This window comes from Anomaloglossus baeobatrachus, chromosome 10, assembly GCF_048569485.1.
Source record: "Anomaloglossus baeobatrachus isolate aAnoBae1 chromosome 10, aAnoBae1.hap1, whole genome shotgun sequence".
In the NCBI taxonomy this organism is placed as follows: domain Eukaryota; kingdom Metazoa; phylum Chordata; class Amphibia; order Anura; family Aromobatidae; genus Anomaloglossus; species Anomaloglossus baeobatrachus.
This window is the reverse complement of record NC_134362.1, coordinates 5392498-5404513: the sequence shown is the minus strand read 5'-3', so window position 1 is coordinate 5404513 and position 12016 is coordinate 5392498.

The following is a 12016-nucleotide window of genomic DNA, read 5'->3' as shown; positions in this document are numbered from 1 at the left end:
CTGTGATAAGCCCCAGGTCAGGAGGGCAGTGACGCCTGTGCAGGGAGGTGTGGCGCTCACATTGCTTCCACTAACCCCTGTACATACCCTCAGCTGTGACAAGCCCCAGGTCAGGAGGGCAGTGACGCCTGTGCAGGGAGGTGTGGCGCTCACATTGCTTGTACTGACCCCTGTATAAACCCTCAGCTGTGACAAGCCCCAGGTCAGGAGGGCAGTGACGCCTGTGCAGGGAGGTGTGACGCTCACATTGCTTGCACTAACCCCTGTACATACCCTCAGCTGTGACAAGCCCCAGGTCAGGAGGGCAGTGACGCCTGTGCAGGGAGGTGTGGCGCTCACATTGCTTGCACTGACCCCTGTACAGACCCTCAGCTGTGACAAGCCCCAGGTCAGGAGGGCAGTGACGCCTGTGCAGGGAGGTGTGGAGCTCACATTGCTTGTACTGACCCCTGTACATACCCTCAGCTGTGACAAGCCCCAGGTCAGGAGGGCAGTGACGCCTGTGCAGGGAGGTGTGGCGCTCACATTGCTTGTACTGACCCCTGTACATACCCTCAGCTGTGATAAGCCCCAGGTCAGGAGGGCAGTGACGCCTGTGCAGGGAGGTGTGGTGCTCACATTGCTTGTACTGACCCCTGTACATACCCTCAGCTGTGATAAGCCCCAGGTCAGGAGGGCAGTGACGCCTGTGCAGGGAGGTGTGGCGCTCACATTGCTTGCACTAACCCCTGTACATACCCTCAGCTGTGACAAGCCCCAGGTCAGGAGGGCAGTGACGCCTGTGCAGGGAGGTGTGGCGCTCACATTGCTTGCACTGACCCCTGTACATACCCTCAGCTGTGATAAGCCCCAGGTCAGGAGGGCAGCGACGCCTGTGCAGGGAGGTGTGGCGCTCCCATTGCTTGTACTGACCCCTGTATAAACCCTCAGCTGTGACAAGCCCCAGGTCAGGAGGGCAGTGACGCCTGTGCAGGGAGGTGTGGCGCTCACATTGCTTGTACTGACCCCTGTACATACCCTCAGCTGTGACAAGCCCCAGGTCAGGAGGGCAGTGACGCCTGTGCAGGGAGGTGTGGTGCTCACATTGCTTGTACTGACCCCTGTACATACCCTCAGCTGTGACAAGCCCCAGGTCAGGAGGGCAGTGACGCCTGTGCATGGAGGTGTGGCGCTCACATTGCTTGTACTGACCCCTGTACAGACCCTCAGCTGTGACAAGCCCCAGGTCAGGAGGGCAGTGACGCCTGTGCAGGGAGGTGTGGCGCTCACATTGCTTGTACTGACCCCTGTACAAACCCTCAGCTGTGACAAGCCCCAGGTCAGGAGGGCAGTGACGCCTGTGCAGGGAGGTGTGGCGCTCACATTGCTTGCACTGACCCCTGTATAAACCCTCAGCTGTGACAAGCCCCAGGTCAGGAGGGCAGTGACGCCTGTGCAGGGAGGTGTGGCGCTCACATTGCTTGTACTGACCCCTGTACATACCCTCAGCTGTGACAAGCCCCAGGTCAGGAGGGCAGTGACGCCTGTGCAGGGAGGTGTGGCGCTCACATTGCTTGTACTGACCCCTGTACATACCCTCAGCTGTGACAAGCCCCAGGTCAGGAGGGCAGTGACGCCTGTGCAGGGAGGTGTGGTGCTCACATTGCTTGTACTGACCCCTGTACATACCCTCAGCTGTGACAAGCCCCAGGTCAGGAGGGCAGTGATGCCTGTGCAGGGAGGTGTGGCGCTCACATTGCTTGTACTGACCCCTGTACATACCCTCAGCTGTGACAAGCCCCAGGTCAGGAGGGCAGTGACGCCTGTGCAGGGAGGTGTAGTGCTCACATTGCTTGTACTGACCCTTGTATAAACCCTCAGCTGTGACAAGCCCCAGGTCAGGAGGGCAGTGATGCCTGTGCAGGGAGGTGTGGCGCTCACATTGCTTGTACTGACCCCTGTACATACCCTCAGCTGTGACAAGCCCCAGGTCAGGAGGGCAGTGACGCCTGTGCAGGGAGGTGTGGCGCTCACATTGCTTGTACTGACCCCTGTACAAACCCTCAGCTGTGACAAGCCCCAGGTCAGGAGGGCAGTGACGCCTGTGCAGGGAGGTGTGGCGCTCACATTGCTTGCACTTACCCCTGTATAAACCCTCAGCTGTGACAAGCCCCAGGTCAGGAGGGCAGTGACGCCTGTGCAGGGAGGTGTGGCGCTCCCATTGCTTGTACTGACCCCTGTATAAACCCTCAGCTGTGACAAGCCCCAGGTCAGGAGGGCAGTGACGCCTGTGCAGGGAGGTGTGGAGCTCACATTGCTTGTACTGACCCCTGTACATACCCTCAGCTGTGACAAGCCCCAGGTCAGGAGGGCAGTGACGCCTGTGCAGGGAGGTGTGGCGCTCACATTGCTTGTACTGACCCCTGTATAAACCCTCAGCTGTGACAAGCCCCAGGTCAGGAGGGCAGTGACGCCTGTGCAGGGAGGTGTGGAGCTCACATTGCTTGTACTGACCCCTGTACATACCCTCAGCTGTGACAAGCCCCAGGTCAGGAGGGCAGTGACGCCTGTGCAGGGAGGTGTGGAGCTCACATTGCTTGTACTGACCCCTGTACATACCCTCAGCTGTGACAAGCCCCAGGTCAGGAGGGCAGTGACGCCTGTGCAGGGAGGTGTGGCGCTCACATTGCTTGCACTGACCCCTGTACAAACTCTCAGCTGTGACAAGCCCCAGGTCAGGAGGGCAGTGACGCCTGTGCAGGGAGGTGTGGCGCTCCCATTGCTTGTACTGACCCCTGTACATACCCTCAGCTGTGACAAGCCCCAGGTCAGGAGGGCAGTGACGCCTGTGCAGGGAGGTGTGGAGCTCACATTGCTTGTACTGACCCCTGTACATACCCTCAGCTGTGACAAGCTCCAGGTCAGGAGGGCAGTGACGCCTGTGCAGGGAGGTGTGGCGCTCACATTGCTTGTACTGACCCCTGTACATACCTTCAGCTGTGACAAGCCCCAGGTCAGGAGGGCAGTGACGCCTGTGCAGGGAGGTGTGGCGCTCACATTGCTTGTACTGACCCCTGTATAAACCCTCAGCTGTGACAAGCCCCAGGTCAGGAGGGCAGTGACGCCTGTGCAGGGAGGTGTGGAGCTCACATTGCTTGTACTGACCCCTGTACATACCCTCAGCTGTGACAAGCCCCAGGTCAGGAGGGCAGTGACGCCTGTGCAGGGAGGTGTGGCGCTCACATTGCTTGTACTGACCCCTGTACATACCCTCAGCTGTGACAAGCCCCAGGTCAGGAGGGCAGTGACGCCCGTGCAGGGAGGTGTGGCGCTCACATTGCTTGTACTGACCCCTGTACATACCCTCAGCTTTGACAAGCCCCAGGTCAGGAGGGCAGTGACGCCTGTGCAGGGAGGTGTGGCGTTCACATTGCATGTACTGACCTCTGTACATACCCTCAGCTGTGACAAGCCCCAGGTCAGGAGGGCAGTGACGCCTGTGCAGGGAGGTGTGGCGTTCACATTGCATGTACTGACCCCTGTACATACCCTCAGCTGTGACAAGCCCCAGGTCAGGAGGGCAGTGACGCCTGTGCAGGGAGGTGTGGCGCTCACATTGCTTGTACTGACCCCTGTACATACCCTCAGCTGTGACAAGCCCCAGGTCAGGAGGGCAGTGACGCCTGTGCAGGGAGGTGTGGCGCTCACATTGCTTGTACTGACCCCTGTATAGACCCTCAGCTGTGACAAGCCCCAGGTCAGGAGGGCAGTGACGCCTGTGCAGGGAGGTGTGGCGCTCACATTGCTTGCACTGACCCCTGTATAAACCCTCAGCTGTGACAAGCCCCAGGTCAGGAGGGCAGTGACGCCTGTGCAGGGAGGTGTGGCGCTCACATTGCTTGTACTGACCCCTGTACATACCCTCAGCTGTGACAAGCCCCAGGTCAGGAGGGCAGTGACGCCTGTGCAGGGAGGTGTGGCGCTCACATTGCTTGTACTGACCCCTGTACATACCCTCAGCTGTGACAAGCCCCAGGTCAGGAGGGCAGTGATGCCTGTGCAGGGACGTGTGGCGCTCACATTGCTAGTACTGACCCCTGTACATACCCTCAGCTGTGACAAGCCCCAGGTCAGGAGGGCAGTGACGCCTGTGCAGGGAGGTGTGGCACTCACATTGCATGTACTGACCCCTGTATAAACCCTCAGCTGTGACAAGCCCCAGGTCAGGAGGGCAGTGACGCCTGTGCAGGGAGGTGTGGAGCTCACATTGCTTGTACTGACCCCTGTACATACCCTCAGCTGTGACAAGCCCCAGGTCAGGAGGGCAGTGACGCCTGTGCAGGGAGGTGTGGAGCTCACATTGCTTGTACTGACCCCTGTACATACCCTCAGCTGTGACAAGCCCCAGGTCAGGAGGGCAGTGACGCCTGTGCAGGGAGGTGTGGAGCTCACATTGCTTGTACTGACCCCTGTACAGACCCTCAGCTGTGACAAGCCCCAGGTCAAGAGGGCAGTGACGCCTGTGCAGGGAGGTGTGGCGCTCACATAGCTTGCACTGACCCCTGTACATACCCTCAGCTGTGACAAGCCCCAGGTCAGGAGGGCAGTGACGCCTGTGCAGGGAGGTGTGGCGCTCACATTGCATGTACTGACCCCTGTATATACCCTCAGCTGTGACAAGCCCCAGGTCAGGAGGGCAGTGACGCCTGTGCAGGGAGGTGTGGCGCTCACATTGCTTGTACTGACCCCTGTACAGACCCTCAGCTGTGACAAGCCCCAGGTCAGGAGGGCAGTGACGCCTGTGCAGGGAGGTGTGGAGCTCACATTGCTTGTACTGACCCCTGTATATACCCTCAGCTGTGACAAGCCCCAGGTCAGGAGGGCAGTGACGCCTGTGCAGGGAGGTGTGGCGCTCACATTGCTTGTACTGACCCCTGTACATACCCTCAGCTGTGACAAGCCCCAGGTCAGGAGGGCAGTGACGCCTGTGCAGGGAGGTGTGGAGCTCACATTGCTTGTACTGACCCCTGTACATACCCTCAGCTGTGACAAGCCCCAGGTCAGGAGAGCAGTGACGCCTGTGCAGGGAGGTGTGGCGCTCACATTGCTTGTACTGACCCCTGTATAAACCCTCAGCTGTGACAAGCCCCAGGTCAGGAGGGCAGTGACGCCTGTGCAGGGAGGTGTGGCGCTCACATTGCTTGTACTGACCCCTGTACATACCCTCAGCTGTGACAAGCCCCAGGTCAGGAGGGCAGTGACGCCTGTGCAGGGAGGTGTGGCGCTCACATTGCTTGTACTGACCCCTGTACATACCCTCAGCTGTGACAAGCCCCAGGTCAGGAGGGCAGTGACGCCTGTGCAGGGAGGTGTGGAGCTCACATTGCTTGTACTGACCCCTGTATAAACCCTTAGCTGTGACAAGCCCCAGGTCAGGAGGGCAGTGACGCCTGTGCAGGGAGGTGTGGCGCTCACATTGCTTGTACTGACCCCTGTACATACCCTCAGCTGTGACAAGCCCCAGGTCAGGAGGGCAGTGACGCCTGTGAAGGGAGGTGTGGCGCTCATATTGCTTGTACTGACCCCTGTACATACCCTCAGCTGTGACAAGTCCCAGGTCAGGAGGGCAGTGACGCCTGTGCAGGGAGGTGTGGCGCTCACATTGCTTGTACTGACCCCTGTACATACCCTCAGCTGTGACAAGCCCCAGGTCAGGAGGGCAGTGACGCCTGTGCAGGGAGGTGTGGCGCTCACATTGCTTGTACTGACCCCTGTACATACCCTCAGCTGTGACAAGTCCCAGGTCAGGAGGGCAGTGACGCCTGTGCAGGGAGGTGTGGCGCTCACATTGCTTGTACTGACCCCTGTACATACCCTCAGCTGTGACAAGCCCCAGGTCAGGAGGGCAGTGACGCCTGTGCAGGGAGGTGTGGCGCTCACATTGCTTGTACTGACCCCTGTACAAACCCTCAGCTGTGACAAGCCCCAGGTCAGGAGGGCAGTGACGCCTGTGCAGGGAGGTGTGGCGCTCACATTGCTTGTACTGACCCCTGTACATACCCTCAGCTGTGACAAGCCCCAGGTCAGGAGGGCAGTGACGCCTGTGCAGGGAGGTGTGGCGCTCACATTGCTTGAACTGACCCCTGTACATACCCTCAGCTGTGACAAGCCCCAGGTCAGGAGGGCAGTGACGCCTGTGCAGGGAGGTGTGGCGCTCACATTGCTTGTACTGACCCCTGTATATACCCTCAGCTGTGACAAGCCCCAGGTCAGGAGGGCAGTGACGCCTGTGCAGGGAGGTGTGGCGCTCACATTGCTTGTACTGACCCCTGTATATACCCTCAGCTGTGACAAGCCCCAGGTCAGGAGGGCAGTGACGCCTGTGCAGGGAGGTGTGGAGCTCACATTGCTTGTACTGACCCCTGTATAAACCCTCAGCTGTGACAAGCCCCAGGTCAGGAGGGCAGTGACGCCTGTGCAGGGAGGTGTGGTGCTCACATTGCTTGTACTGACCCCTGTACATACCCTCAGGTGTGACAAGCCCCAGGTCAGGAGGGCAGTGACGCCTGTGCAGGGAGGTGTGGCGCTCACATTGCTTGTACTGACCCCTGTACATACCCTCAGCTGTGACAAGCCCCAGGTCAGGAGGGCAGTGACGCCTGTGCAGGGAGGTGTGGAGCTCACATTGCTTGTACTGATCCCTGTACATACCCTCAGCTGTGACAAGCCCCAGGTCAGGAGGGCAGTGACGCCTGTGCAGGGAGGTGTGGCGCTCACATTGCTTGTACTGACCCCTGTACATACCCTCAGCTGTGACAAGCCCCAGGTCAGGAGGGAAGTGACGCCTGTGCAGGAAGGTGTGGAGCTCACATTGCTTGTACTGACCCCTGTACATACCCTCAGCTGTGACAAGCCCCAGGTCAGGAGGGCAGTGACGCCTGTGCAGGGACGTGTGGCGCTCACATTGCTTGTACTGACCCCTGTACATACCCTCAGCTGTGACAAGCCCCAGGTCAGGAGGGCAGTGACGCCTGTGCAGGGAGGTGTGGCGCTCACATTGCTTGTACTGACCCCTGTATAAACCCTCAGCTGTGACAAGCCCCAGGTCAGGAGGGCAGTGACGCCTGTGCAGGGAGGTGTGGCGCTCACATTGCTTGTACTGACCCCTGTACATACCCTCAGCTGTGACAAGCCCCAAGTCAGGAGGGCAGTGACGCCTGTGCAGGGAGGTGTGGCGCTCACATTGCTTGTACTGACCCCTGTACATACCCTCAGCTGTGACAAGCCCAAGGTCAGGAGGGCAGTGACGCCTGTGCAGGGAGGTGTGGCGCTCACATTGCTTGTACTGACCCCTGTACATACCCTCAGCTTTGACAAGCCCCAGGTCAGGAGGGCAGTGACGCCTGTGCAGGGAGGTGTGGCGTTCACATTGCATGTACTGACCCCTGTACATACCCTCAGCTGTGACAAGCCCCAGGTCAGGAGGGCAGTGACGCCTGTGCAGGGAGGTGTGGCGCGCACATTGCATGTACTGACCCCTGTACATACCCTCAGCTGTGACAAGCCCCAGGTCAGGAGGGCAGTGACGCCTGTGCAGGGAGGTGTGGCGCTCCCATTGCTTGTACTGACCCCTGTACATACCCTCAGCTGTGACAAGCCCCAGGTCAGGATGGCAGTGACGCCTGTGCAGGGAGGTGTGGCGCTCACATTGATTGTACTGACCCCTGTATATACCCTCAGCTGTGACAAGCCCCAGGTCAGGAGGGCAGTGATGCCTGTGCAGGGAGGTGTGGCGCTCACATTGCTTGTACTGACCCCTGTACATACCCTCAGCTGTGACAAGCCCCAGGTCAGGAGGGCAGTGACGCCTGTGCAGGGAGGTGTGGCGCTCACATTGCTTGTACTGACCCCTGTATAAACCCTCAGCTGTGACAAGCCCCAGGTCAGGAGGGCAGTGACGCCTGTGCAGGGAGGTGTGGAGCTCACATTGCTTGTACTGACCCCTGTACATACCCTCAGCTGTGACAAGCCCCAGGTCAGGAGGGCAGTGACGCCTGTGCAGGGAGGTGTGGCGCTCACATTGCTTGTACTGACCCCTGTATATACCCTCAGCTGTGACAAGCCCCAGGTCAGGAGGGCAGTGACGCCTGTGCAGGGAGGTGTGGAGCTAACATTGCTTGTACTGACCCCTGTACATACCCTCAGCTGTGACAAGCCCCAGGTCAGGAGGGCAGTGACGCCTGTGCAGGGAGGTGTGGCACTCACATTGCTTGTACTGACCCCTGTACAAACCCTCAGCTGTGACAAGCCCCAGGTCAGGAGGGCAGTGACGCCTGTGCAGGGAGGTGTGGCGCTCCCATTGCTTGTACTGACCCCTGTACATACCCTCAGCTGTGACAAGCCCCAGGTCAGGAGGGCAGTGACGCCTGTGCAGGGAGGTGTGGCGCTCACATTGATTGTACTGACCCCTGTATATACCCTCAGCTGTGACAAGCCCCAGGTCAGGAGGGCAGTGATGCCTGTGCAGGGAGGTGTGGCGCTCACATTGCTTGTACTGACCCCTGTACATACCCTCAGCTGTGACAAGCCCCAGGTCAGGAGGGCAGTGACGCCTGTGCAGGGAGGTGTGGCGCTCACATTGCTTGTACTGACCCCTGTACAAACCCTCAGCTGTGACAAGCCCCAGGTCAGGAGGGCAGTGACGCCTGTGCAGGGAGGTGTGGTGCTCACATTGCTTGTACTGACCCCTGTACATACCCTCAGCTGTGACAAGCCCCAGGTCAGGAGGGCAGTGACGCCTGTACAGGGAGGTGTGGCGCTCACATTGCTTGTACTGACCCCTGTACATACCCTCAGCTGTGACAAGCCCCAGGTCAGGAGGGCAGTGACGCCTGTGCAGGGAGGTGTGGCGCTCACATTGCTTGTACTGACCCCTGTACATACCCTCAGCTGTGACAAGCCCCAGGTCAGGAGGGCAGTGACGCCTGTGCAGGGAGATGTGGCGCTCACATTGCTTGTACTGATCCCTGTATAAACCCTCAGCTGTGACAAGCCCCAGGTCAGGAGGGCAGTGACGCCTGTGCAGGGAGGTGTGGCGCTCACATTGCTTGCACTGACCCCTGTATAAACCCTCACCTGTGACAAGCCCCAGGTCAGGAGGGCAGTGACGCCTGTGCAGGGAGGTGTGGCGCTCACATTGCTTGTACTGATCCCTGTATAAACCCTCAGCTGTGACAAGCCCCAGGTCAGGAGGGCAGTGACGCCTGTGCAGGGAGGTGTGGAGCTCACATTGCTTGTACTGACCCCTGTACATACCCTCAGCTGTGACAAGCCCCAGGTCAGGAGGGCAGTGACGCCTGTGCAGGGAGGTGTGGAGCTCACATTGCTTGTACTGACCCCTGTACATACCCTCAGCTGTGACAAGCCCCAGGTCAGGAGGGCAGTGACGCCTGTGCAGGGAGGTGTGGTGCTCACATTGCTTGTACTGACCCCTGTACATACCCTCAGCTGTGACAAGCCCCAGGTCAGGAGGGCAGTGACGGCTGTGCAGGGAGGTGTGGTGCTCACATTGCTTGTACTGACCCCTGTACATACCCTCAGCTGTGACAAGCCCCAGGTCAGGAGGGCAGTGACGCCTGTGCAGGGAGGTGTGGAGCTCACATTGCTTGTACTGACCCCTGTACATACCCTCAGCTGTGACAAGCCCCAGGTCAGGAGGGCAGTGACGCCTGTGCAGGGAGGTGTGGTGCTCACATTGCTTGTACTGACCCCTGTACATACCCTCAGCTGTGACAAGCCCCAGGTCAGGAGGGCAGTGACGCCTGTGCAGGGAGGTGTGGTGCTCACATTGCTTGCACTGACCCCTGTATAAACCCTCAGCTGTGACAAGCCCCAGGTCAGGAGGGCAGTGACGCCTGTGCAGGGAGGTGTGGTGCTCACATTGCTTGTACTGATTTCTGTATAAACCCTCAGCTGTGACAAGCCCCAGGTCAGGAGGGCAGTGACGCCTGTGCAGGGAGGTGTGGTGCTCACATTGCTTGCACTGACCCCTGTACATACCCTCAGCTTTGACAAGCCCCAGGTCAGGAGGGCAGTGACGCCTGTGCAGGGAGGTGTGGAGCTCACATTGCTTGTACTGACCCCTGTACATACCCTCAGCTGTGACAAGCCCCAGGTCAGGAGGGCAGTGACGCCTGTGCAGGGAGGTGTGGTGCTCACATTGCTTGTACTGACCCCTGTACATACCCTCAGCTGTGACAAGCCCCAGGTCAGGAGGGCAGTGACGCCTGTGCAGGGAGGTGTGGTGCTCACATTGCTTGCACTGACCCCTGTATAAACCCTCAGCTGTGACAAGCCCCAGGTCAGGAGGGCAGTGACGCCTGTGCAGGGAGGTGTGGCGCTCACATTGCTTGTACTGACCCCTGTATAAACCCTCAGCTGTGACAAGTCCCAGGTCAGGAGGGCAGTGACGCCTGTGCAGGGAGGTATGGCGCTCACATTGCTTGTACTGACCCCTGTACATACCCTCAGCTGTGACAAGCCCCAGGTCAGGAGGGCAGTGACGCCTGTGCAGGGAGGTGTGGCGCTCACATTGCTTGTACTGACCCCTGTATAAACCCTCAGCTGTGACAAGCCCCAGGTCAGGAGGGCAGTGACGCCTGTGCAGGGAGGTGTGGCGCTCACATTGCTTGTACTGATCCCTGTATAAACCCTCAGCTGTGACAAGCCCCAGGTCAGGAGGGCAGTGACGCCTGTGCAGGGAGGTGTGGCGCTCACATTGCTTGTACTGACCCCTGTATAAACCCTCAGCTGTGACAAGCCCCAGGTCAGGAGGGCAGTGACGCCTGTGCAGGGAGGTGTGGCGCTCACATTGCTGGCACTGACCCCTGTACATACCCTCAGCTGTGACAAGCCCCAGGTCAGGAGGGCAGTGACGCCTGTGCAGGGAGGTGTGGCACTCACATTGCTTGTACTGACCCCTGTATAAACCCTCAGCTGTGACAAGCCCCAGGTCAGGAGGGCAGTGACGCCTGTGCAGGGAGGTGTGGCGCTCACATTGCTTGTACTGACCCCTGTACATACCCTCAGCTGTGACAAGCCCCAGGTCAGGAGGGCAGTGACGCCTGTGCAGGAATGTGTGGCGCTCACATTGCTTGCACTGACCCCTGTACATACCCTCAGCTGTGACAAGCCCCAGGTCGGGAGGGCAGTGACGCCTGTGCATGGAGGTGTGGCGCTCACATTGCTTGTACTGACCCCTGTACATACCCTCAGCTGTGACAAGCCCCAGGTCAGGAGGGCAGTGACGCCTGTGCAGGGAGGTGTGGCGCTGACATTGCTTGCACTGACCCCTGTACAAACTCTCAGCTGTGACAAGCCCCAGGTCAGGAGGGCAGTGACGCCTGTGCAGGGAGGTGTGGCGCTCACATTGCTTGCACTGACCCCTGTACAAACCCTCAGCTGTGACAAGCCCCAGGTCAGGAGGGCAGTGACGCCTGTGCAGGGAGGTGTGGCGCTCCCATTGCTTGTACTGACCCCTGTACATACCCTCAGCTGTGATAAGCCCCAGGTCAGGAGGGCAGTGACGCCTGTGCAGGGAGGTGTGGCGCTCACATTGCTTGTACTGACCCCTGTACATACCCTCAGCTGTGACAAGTCCCAGGTCAGGAGGGCAGTGACGCCTGTGCAGGGAGGTGTGGCGCTCACATTGCTTGTACTGACCCCTGTACAGACCCTCAGCTGTGACAAGCCCCAGGTCAGGAGGGCAGTGACGCCTGTGCAGGGAGGTGTGGCGCTCCCATTGCTTGTACTGACCCCTGTACATACCCTCAGCTGTGATAAGCCCCAGGTCAGGAGGGCAGTGACGCCTGTGCAGGGAGGTGTGGCGCTCACATTGCTTCCACTAACCCCTGTACATACCCTCAGCTGTGACAAGCCCCAGGTCAGGAGGGCAGTGACGCCTGTGCAGGGAGGTGTGGCGCTCACATTGCTTGTACTGACCCCTGTATAAACCCTCAGCTGTGACAAGCCCCAGGTC